The sequence below is a fragment of the Topomyia yanbarensis genome, chromosome 1, assembly GCF_030247195.1.
Source record: "Topomyia yanbarensis strain Yona2022 chromosome 1, ASM3024719v1, whole genome shotgun sequence".
In the NCBI taxonomy this organism is placed as follows: domain Eukaryota; kingdom Metazoa; phylum Arthropoda; class Insecta; order Diptera; family Culicidae; genus Topomyia; species Topomyia yanbarensis.
In genome coordinates, this window is record NC_080670.1 from 44,355,591 (window position 1) to 44,372,133 (window position 16,543).

At 38.3% G+C, this 16,543-nt stretch overlaps 1 protein-coding gene across 1 annotated transcript in view; it reads right to left on the reverse strand.

The window, feature by feature from the left end:
* The window catches only part of LOC131677481 (uncharacterized), a 452,688-nt gene extending 445,270 nt beyond the window's left edge, over nucleotides 1-7,418 (reverse strand). Inside the window, exon 1 of the mRNA XM_058957315.1 lies at nucleotides 6,226-7,418. The gene's annotated coding sequence lies outside the window, so the exon portion shown is untranslated. The remainder of the gene's footprint in view (nucleotides 1-6,225) is intronic.
* Between the last annotated feature and the right edge of the window lie 9,125 nt (nucleotides 7,419-16,543).

The following is a 16,543-nucleotide window of genomic DNA, read 5'->3' on the forward strand; positions in this document are numbered from 1 at the left end:
ACGACGAACGTCGACGTAGTCGACGGGGATAAAACTGGCAAAAAAGGACACCCAAGGCTATAGCTGAAAACGAGCATGTGCCCCATCCAAGCATGCGACGAAAACGGCATGATTTAAGAAGACAACCAGCGCTGCTTGCTGCCACCAAAAGTGAACAAGGTGGAAATTTGTTCGAGTAAATTATGATACATCGTGAATGTCGCAGGTTTTCTCGCCCTACTGGCTAGCAGAACAACTGGTTCGTGGAGGAGAAAGGGTGGAAAAGAAAACGCCAAACACATCGCGGTTTGGCGGAACTACGTTCAACATTATTAATATGTTTGTGATCTTTTGCTTGCTGACTCGCTGCATTCTGTTTCTCGCCTCGCTTCAGCCGAATGCTGCTTCCAACGATGGATGAGCTGTAGGATGTGATTGATGGAAAATTTGCTTTTGTGTACTGTAGAAACATGCGCAATCGCAAGCGGTTTTCTGGACGCACAGATAAGTTCATTGGCAGAGAGATGATCGATTAGAAGCTTAACCCTTTCGTGCCCAACTTTTTCGTAGTGCACGTAAGGTTTTGAAACTATTTTTCCTTGAAAATGGTGGGATCAAGAACCACAAAATTTGTGTTTTCAGCATTGGTCACCGTTCGATTATGTTTACAAATTTAGATTGATGTTGTTTGGTGAAAAATTACAGAAAAAACTCTGTCGTTAACGTTTTAGCTTACTTATTCTTCAGCTATCCTCAGAAATTTTAGCCCGTTCGCTTCATGTTCGCGGGACTGTTCAAATAACAAACAGTGTTATTTGAACAGTCCAGCGAGCGTGAAGCGAGTGGGCTTAAATTTCTGAGGATGGTTGAAGAATAAGTAAGCTGAAACGTTAACGACAGAAAGAGTTTTTTTTGTAATTTTTCACCGAACAACATCAACCCAAATCTGTAAACAAAAAGCCTATTTTCATAAAAATAGGTGCTTACCTCGCAGTGCTAGAAGCTGCTCAATTTTTACCATCCAATGTTCAATACAATTCTCCTATAATATTTGCAATAGTCCAATTGCGTGGAAAACGTAGCTAAAGACAGTCTAAATTGATAGGTTTTATCAATTTTGAATAATAATGCAAAATAACGAAGATACATGAAAACTTAATTTTCCGTCGTCAACGTAAACTGTCTTTGGCAGCACTGCTTCAACGGGATCCAATCAGACTAATGGCAGTAACTTCAGTTCTAGAGCTGATCCTGCTAACTGTTGATACTCAAATGACAAGTAATAGTCTCATTTGTTATCCTTACTTGTTTTTGTGAGCAAATCTTGCCTCAATCAAAGGCTATAGCTGTTTAAAAACGTTGTTGTCCACAACTAACATGGCTATGAAAGGGTTTAGCAGTAACGTGAAGGCAGTTATCTTAATAAGATCACGACATAACGTCCGAGGTCATATCCTCCGTATGGGGGTGTGTAATGACATCCGAAAAAAAATCACATCAACACATTTTTAAACTAATAGATGTTTAACATAATTATTTAATTAATTGAACGCTTATAATTAAAACATTTTACGATGAATTTTCGATATTATCCAACGTATCGCTCAAAAATATTTCTCAGAACAGATTCCAATAGATAAAACTAGAGACTATATGGCAACTAGTTCTAGTTAACGTGCACATGTTTCCGATAAGACCGCGTAAAAATGTTGCAATTTCGTTCAGTAGAATGAAAGTTATTCGCATTTAAAAAAATGGGAAAAATTAAAATTTTGGAGTTAGAAGTATTCTACTTCAAAAACGTCAGAAATAACAATTAGAGCTTAAGGATTTCATCGTAGAAAACGTCTCCTAATTCGATTACTGTAAGTGACAGAGAAAATATGTCTTCTGCGAAATTTATAAAAATAATTCTCTACAACTTTGTCGAAGACGGCCAAGCGTTATCTCTTTTGGTTCAAAAGGTAAATTTTCTGTAGTCTACTGCGATCAATTTTTTAAAAAGCAACATTTTACCAAAAGATAACGCTTTATACACAAACGAACATTGTGGAATAAGTAAAATCGCTAACATGGACAATTTTGACTCCAATGAATTAGGTACCCTAAAACGCTGTATTGAATTACTGTGCAACGCACAATGGGGAAAAAGTAAAACACGACTTTATTCAATAGTCTTATAGGATACGTGCGGTTGCTTAAAATTTTTAGATTGTATTTCTTATGTAAACATATATTACCCTAGTAGCAATTAAAGTTTTATGGTACTCTTGCATACACCCAAAACAAAAACCTCTTGCAATAATTGTAAGCGACAATCACTTGCAAATAATGTTCGCATCGCTTGCAATTTTGCAGTTAAAGCCGCTTGCAATGTTTGCAAGCATATAAAACACTTCATCTCTTGCTATATCTACATACGTTTCTTCAACACACTGTCACAGGATTGCCACCACATTCACGTGCCTATGCCGGTTTGTATGGCAACGCACGCCGAGTTTTTATTTACCGTCTGCTTTTTATTCATTTCTCACCAACATCTTCAAACGCAATATTGTGGCTTATTCATTACACACGAGGCAGCATCGAATTCCGGATGTGCTGATTGTACGAGTTTTAACGCTCGGCTTTTATGTGTAAGAATAGATCAGTGTCTATGGTCTGTGCTACGATACTCAATGGCATGAGTTCAAATCTGGGTGCGCGCTTTACTTTTTTCATTAATCGTGAATTCATCCAAATGTTTATATATGACTTTTATCCACCATAACTATCTGATAGCATAGTTGGATGGATAAGGTATTGATTAGTGATCTGTTCGTGCAGTGTTCGTTTTTCAATACCAGCTGTCTTTTTTATCTAACGCATATTGGTCACCAATACACATACATCGCTAATACATAGGCATTACATTTTTCTGTTTCTTGCATTACATGCAAGGAAGCTTCTTGAAATTTTGGCACATTACCAGAACGCTTGCAATTTTCGCACGCATTTATTGCAATAATGTAAGCGAATCTTACCGGGTACGTTTTGGGTGTACCTTCTTAAATCTTAGAATACACTTGTAGTGTGCTATAAAACTAGAATTGCTATCATTTGATGAACACAGCGAGAGCAGGTAAGTATCAGCAGCCACTTATTTCCATGTACAGCAAGACCCAGGAGTTTCCGGAGTCGGAATGCCTCGTAGATGGTATGTATGGTTCAGGGACAACGGGTTGCCCCATAACTTCTCGATGTAACCAGAGTCCTGACATAGTTGATCGACGACGAAAGAATGTGATCGAGGATGCCTTCACATATAGATGGCGTGAATTTCGTATCCGCGAACAGCTATTTGGGTAGAAATCGATTTCACTGCCCATAAAAGCATAAGAGTCCCACATGGATATTTGTAAAAAAAAATGAGTTATCTATTGGATTGTATTCTGAATCTCCTTCGATTCAAAATGCATGAATAAGACTACCAGGTTTGTTTCGAAAATATCAAGAAAAATGCCAAAACAAGGTTATTTCATCCATAAGGATCAATGAAAATGGACCTCTAATGCCTTAATGGGCATAAGTTCAGCTACCTACTTAAAATGGGCGCAAGATACGCTATCATGCTCGTTTTGTCCCAGTTCCCCTTTTGTTGGCTATACAATATACATATAACTTGGAAGATAGCTGAATGCGGTCGGCCAACGATAGTGTTTCGTGGGACCAAGGATTATGTAGAACATAATGTACAAAACTTATTCTACATCTCGGAAAGGGGCTGAGTTCTGCTGATCAAAAGAGGTATCTCTTGTGTAAAAAGGTCCAGGTAAATGAATACAGATACTTTGAATAACCGTACGAAACGTGTGAAGTCGTTTTATTCATCTAAAATCTATGATAATTTAAATTTAGCATTAAAAATTGCCACGTTGCCAGCGTGATTCATGAACTTTCAGAAATCCGGGATATTTTTGTTAACATTAAAGCATGTTTCATTAGTAAAAACATTGAAGAAATGTGTACAAGACACGACCACAGTTACATTGAAAATGCAGAATAATTAACGAACACCATGCGGGAATTTAGTTCATTGCATCAATACCATTGATCTTTTTTGAAACAAGGCGATCTCTTTCATCAACTTGTCGGTGCACAGGGAAGACCAACCTTTAATGTGATAAAAGAAAATATTTTCATAATTCTTTTTGATGTGACTTTCGCTTAGTGGCAGAGTTGCCACATTCATTGATTTTCTTGAAGATTTTGCAAAAACCTTCGGGTTTGTAAGTTATTAATTTGAAGAATATTTGCTTATATTATTTATTTATTCATTTATTGAATTAAGAATATACTTGTAGAGTAAGGACTTTTTCTTTTTTGCTTCTACAATCGGAATTCATTTGGCCACATACTAACAATTATCATAATTAAAAGTTATCTATAAAAAAAAATTAGCTTATTTTACATTAAACATAAATTAATTTCAATTGGAAGCTGATTCCATAATATGATTGCTCGCACAAAGAACGAGTCTCTGTAATGTGTAGAATTGAGTCGTGGCACAATAAGATTCCTGGTTCGTGTACTAGTAACCGAATTAAGTTTTACTGATAGATAATCTGGGCCTTGATGCATTATTTTGTAAAGCATAAGACAATATCTCATCTTGAGAAAAACATGGAACGGACATCCGAGCAAGTGGTCGTGGAGATGCGAGACACTTGAAAATCTAGATATATTGAATACCCAACGAATGCATCCATTGAGCGCAATTTTTAATCTGTTCTATTATGATAGTAAAGGTACAGAAATAACAAGCGCAAAGTTAATACAAGATAATGAAAGGAATTTCCTAAGTCAATTCTTTTTCCACTATGTGTTCGTCCTAATAAGGATAGTTTACTGGTAATCATGTCTTGTGATACTGACGAGCCGATTTGAGCCTTGCCTGCTCGACTCACACGCACGGTATGCCCCAGCAATTCACCATATCACTTCTGTTCCGCCATCGTCGTTTGGAACTGCGAGCAAAATCCTTCCAATACACACAGACAAACGCTCCCATTCCGCGGTTCGTGTCAAATGTAAGATGTAACAGCTATTCTACCAGCAGCAGTAGCGATAATCTAACTCGTTCTGCCAGCAGAGTATGCATGGCAATGAAGGAATTCAGCACATTACTTTTATATCATGTGATGGAATGCTTAAGAGGCTTATGAGTTTTGAGACGACGTTTTGTGTTAGGAAAAATCTTGCGCAAATTTGTGAAAATTGTATATGCTTTCCCAATTTTTTGCAGATTTACGGATCTTTCAATAGTGTGCTAATGAAATACACAGATAAATTTGTTAACAATTTATACTGGTAATTTTCTGAATCGATTGGTGCTCGAATCATGAAAATCCATTAACAATTAAAAAAAATTAAACTTCGTCTTTTTTCTTGCATTTTCACAATGTTTTTACAATAATACGGATTTTTCAATAATGTACAGTTGAAATACCAATTTAACGTAGCAATCAATTTTTTAGTAGGACCTTTCTGAATCGATTGGTATTTAAATGACGCAACCATCAACAATTAACAGTGCTATAGTAGTCTAAAATTATAACACATTTTCGTGACTGGGATAGAATATCGAAAAAAAAAAACTAAAAGCAATAAAAATAGCGCATAGATTTTTTGCTTCTTTAAAAAAAATAAGACCAACCATACAATTCCTGACTTTTTCAGATAAAATCACAGATTTTATAGAAAAACGATTGGCACCCCTGTTGAGTTAAAAGCAATTTGAAGTGTAAACTTGTGATATGGAAAAAATGAGGGTCAGGAGAGTTCACACGCTTCATGCAGTCATCTTGACTATCTTTAATCGATTTCCTGGACTTTTCTACATAAGAAGTACTACCTAACAAAATCAATGGTAAAATCAGATATTGTATGTCATGGTTTAATAAAACTACCTTAAAACACGAATAAAACCAACTAGCACATTTTGTGTTCGGAACTAGCGATAAATCAAATAAAATTTTGAGATCTTGCAAAATATATATTTGATTAAAATAACTAATTAACTGATGATTCCACCGCTCATTGGCAATTCCAACTGTCAAAGCCACAACGCTCAACAAACCCCACGCAAACAAAGTTGATTAAACGCGTGGTGTTTTGTTGATTTACATATAAATAATAAATATTTACATACTGATGACAATACAGAATAAATGAATTTCAACGATGAATCAGAGAAAAAAGACGTACCGTATTTTTTCCCTGGAAGTCAAATCCGATTCGTTCGATGCTGTAGCTCAAATATACCACAAATGCTCAGTGGTAACAGCTTCACTCCACAGTAATGTTTATACAATGAAATATATCCTTTATTTCATAACTCATCTATCATCCCACTTGTTTTTATTTCTCCACTTGCACTTCCGCCGTAATTTATCCACTCACTTCTAGCATTAATCATTGAGAATCGCTTACTCTGTATTTATTCTACCCTTAATCCATTATACCCATTCATTTCTGTCAACACAGATTTTTATTGCGCTTGGATTCCACGAACTTGCACATTTTTTGTTACTGGCGCACTTCAATGATTTTATTCAACACAACGCGAATATTCAGACTTAATGGAGCTGAAACAAAAACTTGTTTTATTTGTTATCAAATCTCCTGCCTCGCAGAATGCAACTTCATCAAACATCCTTTCACGTTGATTGCAATTGTACCGCTGGCTGGCTGACTGGTGTAGAATCAGGCTCTGCCTGACTGCCGAATTCCCAAGCACGTTAGCCCGCGTTTCAAATAAATTTAAACTCAATTTTCCACTCCCGCCTTGCTTTGTTCTCCTTTCTTCCGTTGGACACTTCCGACTGCACTATCGGTCCCCCACTGTTCCCACTATCCGAGGCTCGCTACTGTCAGCTCATATACGCTTGATATTGACTTTACCCAAACATTAGAACTCCCAGCGGGTCAGCTGAATAGCACCGACACACAACGCACGTTCGGAAAATTCACTTCCGATCGCATTCCAAACAAACCCGTCGCCGTTTGTTTCTTCCGGCTTTCAAGTCCAGATCACAGAGCCCCAGCGAACAATCAGTGGGCCGCACCGTCAATCACGAACCGCACCATCAATCGCACCGGATCCCAAGCGCGAAGCGAAGCGCACGGGAAAACACTAATCCAACCGAAGCAGAACCAGAAATTAGCCAGCGCACTAGAGGCGGCCCTTCGATTTTGACTACTGCGACTCGCATTCACACATACACGTCCTGAACGACCGGCACACGATTCGCATCTAAGTAGGTGCTTCCAGATCAACGCAGAACAACCGCCGCCGCTGCTGTCATCATCGCCGTCGTCGTCGTCGTCATTCGCAACCGCGAGAGCATATCCCCAGCAGCAGCACAAAAGGGAAAATCGGAAGCGTTACGTTCTCACTGTGCGCAGCTTCGGCTCCGTTTTCCGACTGTAGTGCATATAGCATGTAAGCAGGAAGGCTAGGTAACTCTCAAGCAGGGTAATTTTTCCGGGAGAGTGCTACCTCGGAAGCAGGGTTACCAAAAATACAGAATAATCTGTATTTATACAGATTTTTCAGCCATTTTCAGACCAAGAATCTGTATGTGCAGATATACAGATTTTTGCGTGTATGTACAGATATACAGATTTTTGAGAAATGATGTTACAAAAACTATTTTTAGAAATATTTTTTACAGTTTCAGTAATACTTCCTCTTTGTCTTTCTTAGCTTAGCCCTCTATATTAGGCTGTGCACGCTGACGAAATCGACTTAAAAATGACTTTTACTGTGAGCCGTGTTTATAAACATTGCTTCACCCGGCTTCACATTCGAGAGTGGTCGCTCATTCTGAAAGGTAAAGGTTTGTAGTACACTCAGGTTAGCACCCAGCAAACGCCTGGCTGAAGCCTACTTCCAGAAACGCTCTGTGACTTTGTTAAGTCTTAATTCTTTGTCCGAAAATATGACAGCTACATTGGTTGACTTAATGTATATAACATTATATATCAACAAAAGTCATTAAATGAAGAAGAAAATTATTTTTCCATTTTGCACATCGGTAAAGTTCAAGTTTCTGGATGTAAAATATCAGAACGATTTGTAGTGTTTTTTTACGAAAATGTAAACAGGTCCTTGCTTGACTGATTTAAACAACAGGAATTAATATCTTCGATAAATAATCCAGCAAAAGGTTAAACGACTCAACTGATTCGATACAGATATCGACACAGATTTTTCGAAGAGTAAACACAGATGAAAAGATTTTTTAGGATAAGAATACAGATTTAATTTTGGCAACCCTGCTCGGAAGCACGAACGCAGAGAGCCGATCTTATTGCGAGCGAAGTAACGCACTATGAGTGGAGAATGGGGTGAATGTATGTTTACACGAAAGCATTTCAAGGCTGGGGAAACAACTCAGCGAGTTTTCCAGGCTTATTATTTGAAAGCAACGTGGGATCAACAAGCGTTTTGTGGATTGGGAATTTGAAGTATTTGGAGATTTGTCGTGAGGTGTGAGGCGTGAGAATAAAAGTGAAAAGTGAAAGAAATCAAAGGCGTTACGCTCGTTACGGGATTATTAGAGAATTATTGAGTGCGCTGACCGGAACGTTTGGACTTTTTGCTGCCAGATAGAGAGTATTAATATAATTTGGCTTAAAATGTACCAAAAATGACAATTATTGTAGTTTTCTCAGGGCTGGTGCAACATTTCCATTATTTTTTTCAACATTTGAACTTTGAATGTACCTTTTCCCATTATTTATCTAAATCATAAGAAAACAAAATAAAAATCGCTATTTTTACGAAAGGTAAAATCAGAAAAAAAAAAAAAAGCAGGGGTGGATAATATCTCGCGTGTATAATGAAAAGGGCCAATAAGCATACTGTTAAAATTCATTTTGAGAGGAAATTCTGGACAAACCATTGGTCGCCGATTATAAATCACAGCAACAAACGAAAGAGAAAACTTTTCTCTTTTATAAAATGTTAATATCCATTCTCGGCGAGTTACGGTTTGTCCGGAATTTTCTCTCTAAGTGAATTTTGACAGCATGCTTATTGGCCCTTCTCAAAAGACACACAATATATCTAGGTCATAGCCGCGGCGTTTTTTTATTCATTTCGTTTATTTGATAGGCACAAATGCGTTAGCTTGGCGGTGCCAAATTCTTTTGTTTTTACATTTTTTATATCTTAAAATTAGGAGGTTACAATGTTGAAATATTTTTTTATAAAAGAGAACAATTTTACAGCAGGCTTGAGACTAGAAATAATATTATATATACAAGAGACAAGGTGCAAAAGATTTTTTTTATGAAAAATTTTAAAACAAGATATTCAGTTTGATATACCAGATGGGGAGTAGTTTTTTACGAAATATTTTACAGTTTTCTTAAAACTAAAAATATAATTTGGTACACAAAAGGGGGAACAAATACTTATGAGAAATTTCACAGATGTCTTAAAACTAGGGATACAATTCTATTTACAAGATGGGGAACAAAAGTTTTAACAAAGAGCAAAAATTACAGCTATCTTGAAACTAGGAATACGGAATACAAATTTGATTTTTATCGGAGACTTATGCTTGGTCAAGATATTCAGAGGGGAGCTTATTATAACGGCGGTGTTGACGTAGGACTATTCGTTAGCGCATCATATTATTAAAATTCTGCTTGTATCTCTTTCCATCGGCTAAATTTACACACTGTCCTACGTCACCCCGGCAATGTCCTGAACATTCATTCCTAGTTTTTTAATGACGTCGGGCTCATATACGATTTTTCAATGACGAACAATCATTGTGTTTGACAAATTTTCGAACGAATATTGGCAGTAGTCTTCGGCTGATCAATCTACACACTCAATTCAGTTCAGTAATTTCCGTAGAACCGAACAGTCAGTAAAAAATTTTAACTGATATCTCAACAAAGCAAATAAAACTTACTGATGTCCAGCGATATTTTTTCGAGATTCAGCAAAACAAACGTCAGTTATCGTCTAACTAGCCTAAAGACTGGTGCTAGTTACTGATGAGGAGAGTCCGAAACGCTAAAAACAAATTTTAAATTTGTTTTGCTGATTGCTCGGCTCTGTAAAATTTGGTCGAAAGAAAAAGGAAGTATTTTAAAAGGCCTGGTGAAGCTACCAGTAATAGCGAAATATTCCTTAAGCGCCCTGTCTTCTTTCTTGTCACATATATGAAAACTAGTACAACTGTTATAACCAGAGTTTGTTGCACCAGATTTTATCATGCAGAATCAATATATATATGATGCGTGGCGAATTTCTAAATTGCAACTTTTCACGCTTACAGAAATTGGTTCAGACATATTTGGCAGCACTGGATAGCTAATTCAGCGAGGTGTCAGATGTAAACAAACGATGTTGACCAAACGTAAAGAAGCGACCGTTAAGGGAATAGTTCGGTCGAAAAATATGTCGGAAAGAACACATATAAACAAAAAGTCTTGGAAAAGTGATAAACAGCTGTAAACACTTCTCCGGAAGAAGTATAAGTGCCGTTCTAAAACGAACGAATTTAACCGGGTCAAAAACGTATAGATAGCTTAAAATCAATCCGACGAGTAATGACTAAAAACCTTCGATATATGGCATATGTGATATGTAGAGACTAATTCATGAATGTTGAGACCAAATCATGGCGGTTGGAGGAAGCTAAAAACTCCTAAGTCGGTTGATGCATCCCCTTCATGAGAATCATTTAATTTTTTTCTGCGATAAAAAAAATTGAACCAGGATCGAAAGGGAAATCGAAAACATAACATGTGGCTTACAGCAGATCGTAGTCAAGTTCCTATCGTCATATTAACCAAGGTTCTAACTCCAGCATGGGATACCCCCGCATTTCTTTGATCAAGGACTAAAGGTAAAAGCCGACGTAAACTAAAGGTAGGTAAAGTTAGGGATAAGGAAAATAATGACACATTGAAAATAGAGAATAAGGTTGCCAATTGACAAATTGAGTTGACAACAAAAAGGAGCGTCCAATATAGCTCTAGTCCTCACAAATTTCTACCTCACGCTTCCACTAGTCGAACGATGACAAATGACCGCCAGCTAAGAGTTGCGTGCTTAGCTGGTAGTGCAGCCTGGGCACTGTTGTCCTTCTGACATTAGCGAAGTGAGGAGCTGCGTACCTGGGCGTCTGTTCACCAGGAGGTGCGGCTCAAACAGCATCTAACTGGCATCCTGCGGCTAAATAAGAAACGCTGCATCGCGCCTGTTACATTTAAGGTGGCAGTCCCACCAGCACGATGTAAGTAGCGCGACCCCGGTAAGGTAGTCTACCGAAAGGCAGGCAAAAGTAGAACAAGGTAAGAGCATAAATAATACGGAAGTATTCTTCACTTCCAAGGGATTAAATAAATTTTTTTGATTAGCGGATCAATATCCCCTGAGCTGAGGGGATATTGAGATGACAGAACTACAACACCCCGGAAGAGATACTGTTATTCAAATTCGGCTTAAACCGATTTAGGTTTATAAACTTTCGCCACGAGGTTTTGGAAACCCTAGTTCAGTTTGTAACCCTTTTTCGCCAGAAATTCCAGAGAACGGTCGTCGATACTGCAAAAATACTGCTGTGTTTTCTATGTAATCGACTTTGTCCTCAGAACTTCCCAGCAAACTGCCTGCAAACAAGGATTATGGAACTTTAACCTCTTTAAACATCAGAACTCTTCTTCCTTGAGATTCCACGGTGTAACTTATTTTGATGAAGGCTATATGGTTCGACGATAAAACGGAAGTCCCATACTCTCCCACCTATCTCCTCCAATTTTTTTTCAACCAGGTACAGCTTTGTTCGTTATACCAAATACAAATATGTTTGTATTTGGTTATACGGAGAGGATCAAACGATACCATACTTTGAGCAATCCCACTGAAACTGGGGATGAAAAAGTTAGTAGGGCTTAAAAAGAGACACCCGTGAAGATCTGTTAACAGTTCATCCTTCAGCGCAAACCTTTCTCTAACTTTACGCTCGGTAATTATTAAGAATCGAAGGCTTTATACAATGAGCCGAAGCGTAGTTGAAGAGCGCACCACTGTGATTGTCCTTCTTTTCTTTGTTTTTGATAATTTTTTTCCTATTTTTAAAGAATAAGAAGGAACACACTTCTCGCAACTGCCAGTATTCACACCTGATAATGTGTAAAGTGACTCAATTTTCGATTCACTGAAAATCCGAAAAAGAGCTACACGCATCAACGGTTCGAAAAAGAGGGAATTTACATTCTAGCAAATTCCAAACAATTAATCCATTTTTTTACTAGCATTTTTTGAAAATTGAATTATTACACAGTAGCACAGCAAGAGGCTGCTACATTTAGACGATTAAATGTTCAAAGACGATGTACCTATGATCAGATAACGACGGTTCGGGCTCGTTGGGTATGAGCCAGTTTGCCAACTCATGCATAATACCGTCAGAGCAGTGAGTTACATCTAACACCTCTTCTCTGCTAGATCGTGCAAATGTTGGGTGACTTCCTATATTAAGTATATGCAAATTTGTGCTGCTTAATTAGTCAATCAATTCGGTGCCTCACAAATTGATATCTGAGCTGCCCCAATTTATGTGGTGGGTATTTGCGTCACTGCCGATTATGAGTGGAAACCCATTTCTGCCACAGTGTGATACAACACTTTTGAAATCATCTGTAGGTTCATGATGCGACAAATATTCTGAATAATAATATACGTATTTCCTGTTTATGTTATCAACCGTCATTTTGACTGTGACTGCACAAATATCACAAGTGGTGATGTCGGATAGAAGATATGCGTCAATAGCACAATTCACAAGTTTACATGCACGAGGCATTTCACATGGATTTATCATGCCCTTTTTGTTGATAGCTTCGGAGACGGGGTTAAGTAGCTTTCCAACATAGAACACCTTTTTCCGTCACGAAAACAAGACAGACAAGAAAGATTTTGTGTTTCATATTTGAACTTTGTTTTAACTAAATGACGAAAATGTATTTTTTTTTCAGATAAAGTATAGTAATATGGCCAGAAACTGCATTAGGACATTAGGACACGAAAAATTATGACCACCAACGGCCTACCCCCGAGTTGATTCCTAGTCCCATCAGGAGTGTCTGTTCCAAATTTGAGCCAAGTCGGACAAGTCTAACTACCGGACCAACGCATTTGAAGTTTGTATGGGATTTTTCGACAATTTGCATGGGGAAAACACATTAGCTCGCACTTTCACCGCTAGATGGCACTGTCTACATCAGGTTATTACTACAAATAAAGTTAATTTTATAGCCTACAACTTCGTCCATGACTGCGAATAAATCCAGCTTTAGTAGGAGAAGATTTTAAACTATTATCAAAGTGATGTCTGAGTCAGTTTCACATGGGGCCAAACCGCGTAGATGATGAATTAGTAGTTGATTCCCATAAACTTTTAAATTTTACGAAATAATGTTTGGGTTTGGCTGAATTTTTATACATAACATAAGTCATTTCCCAACTAGTATATGTTGCTTCCATATTTCACCGCACAGAGGGCGCCAACATTAACTCTTTAACGGTGTGAGATAGAAACTAGAAGTCTTTATTTCTTATCTTCTGTATATACCGTACAGATACAGTTTAAAACTATATATTTCTTATTAATACCTTATATGATAAGATATAACATAAGGTTAGAATTGTTAAAATCAAACACTGAAGAAGTTTCGTTAAATCTGCGGCAACATCTTTCCAGTGGACTATTTTGTCCATGTGAAGTACTGTGTCTAGCGATTCACAACAGAGTGGGGTTACGAAGAACACGAGGAGGCACATACAAATTCACACCCGAGAGAAGATCTGGACTGCCGATATTACCTGACGGCAAGTCGAAAACAAGAAAATACAGGGAGTCGCCAGAGTCTGCAAACCGAGTAGCATACATCTATCGGCATAAGGAGGCAATACAATACATGAAAGTTTCATGAGAGCGAATCGCACAAAACATCTTTGTTACTATGTTTTAATTGCCGCAAGGTTCTACTGTATCGATTTTGTTGGCTATTTTCGGCAAATTTGAGACTAAGAGAAACGAAAGCAATGGAATTGAAAGACGGATAGGTATTCTAGAGCGAATCAGTTATAAACTTAGAACGGAAAACTAGAACCACGCCGGCGTCGGCGGTAAAACATGATGATGAGTTATGTTCTACCATAGACCATGCGGTAGACTTGGGTGAAACGCCCAACTCCTACTCTGCAGAAGGCAAAAAATTCTGCACATTTCCTTTCGATCATGCCCATATGAGCCTGCCTAGTTCTAGTTTTCCGTTCTAAGTTTATAACTGATTCGCTCTAGAATACCTATCCGTCTTTCAATTCCATTGCTTTCGTTTCTCTTAGTCTCAAATTTGCCGAAAATAGCCAACAAAATCGATACAACAAAACATCTTTGCATACGTTCTAGTCGGTCGGAAGATCTTGAGATCGTCCGCGTGTAGCAATTTCCCAGACTTGATCCGACTACAGATATCGTTAATAAACAATATAAATATAAGCGGGCCCAGATGACTGCCTTAAGGGACACCTGTGAGTGTTCTGAAAGTGCTTGAGCGCGTGTTTTTTTATACCCACGAAGTGGTAGAACAGACATTTCTTAGTAATTTATCCGAACTTGTTTACAGTCTATATCTCTTCTTTGAAAAGTTAGTGATGACGCCCTCTGTTCGAGGATATATGAAACTAAAAAATTTTAGCCGTCGGATAACTCATATTAGGTTCTAAAATACGTCTAAACACACTGTTTATCTAAACTCACCGTTATTTTGCAAACAAAAAAGTTCGTGGTGTGCTACGACTGGTTCAGTGCTATACGTTGTTTGGACCCATACAAAACTGACTCAGATATCACTTCGTTAAAATTGTAATTACTTCACTGACAACTGCACAACTAAACGGATGCAAACAATACACTCTAAAAGAAACCGGGCGAAATTTTGATCCATTTCGGGCAAGTGTGAAAAAAGTTACGTATGCTTGAAAATGTCGCAATAATTTTCGACACACCCTTTAATGTGTTGTGATGCTATAAGAGAGTTAAGAGTTGTTCTCTTCACCCAGTATGTATATAGTAGTTTGGGTAGACATTGACTCACTGTTTACAAAAAATCACCACATTTGTTTAATACAATATTGCTACTCTTCAGTACTTTGTAGCATATCCGTTATTTTTAATAACTGCCACGCATCGTTTCTGCATCGAGCCTACAAGGGCTTCCCAACAAACAACGAAAGCTGAACAAGCCTTTGATCCGAGATAATAAGCTGAACAAAAACTGTTTAAGCCATTATCCTGCTAAATTGTTTGTTGGGTTGGCAACGAGAGACCGGAATTGCAGCCCCCCAATCACAAACAACAGACCATAGCTCTTCTACATTTTCGGTTTTGCTTCAGAAACAGCGTATTTCACATCTCCCAACGGGTTTTCAATGGGATTAAGGTCTGTAGATTGCGCTGGCCACTCCATAACCCCAATCTTCATCTCCTGGAACCATGCTTCAGCATGTTTGCTTGTATGTTTTGGGTCATTGTCCTGCAGGAACACACATTTTAGGGACATCTCCTCAACGGCATAAGGTAACATAACATCGTCAAGTATTTTGATGTACCCATGTTGATCCATGATCCTTGGTGTGCGATAGTAAGAAAAACATTCCTACACCAGAATTTTCGCTCCGCCGTCTTTTACTGTGTGTACCGTATATTTTGGCTAGTATTCTGTTCCCGGTGTACGTCTGGCGACGGCCCTTTGTTCCAAAGAGCACTATTTTTGATTCGTCTGTCCACAAAACTTTGTATAGGCTAATCAATATGCATTTTAGCAAACTTAATGTGATTTAAAGCGTACCGTTTTGTCAATAACAGTATTTTCGGCGACTACGGGCCTACGATTTGGCTTCCAGCAACCTCCGTTTGATAGTAACAATGATAATATTTAAGGTCATCAAGTCATCTTTAATTTTGTAAGTAGCAGTAACCCACTACTTGGGTTCTTATATGCCCGGCAGACCCTTTTATCAGGGGGGGCAAGGTGCCTCTACAGAATGTCTGATTTTCAGCAAAAAAGTACACAAACAAATAAACTAAATTTACCGATTTTTATTCCCTCCACTTCTCCACTTCACGGCGGTTTCTTTCGACCGGCTGGGACAGCAACGGCCGAGTTCTCCCTATTTACGTTGGCTGCTCCGGTAGCGGTCCTTAACAATTAGTTAGGGAGGTGAGCTTGGCTCTTTGGTTGGAAGCTCCTAAGCGACGTTGGTGATGAACCACCGGATTCCCTTGCTCCCCGCAAGGAATCCCAGAAAACACCACAGTGTTCTTCCCAGGGGGAGCCGTCGTCCTCCCTGCTTCCCTCTCTTTGATTGTTAGCTGTAGAGGAGAGCAAGGCTCGTTCGATTTAAGGACGACTCAGACGATACACCAGCTTCCGTCAACGTCAATGGAACGTCACCGTTCCGTCAGGATAAGTTACATTCAGTTAAATG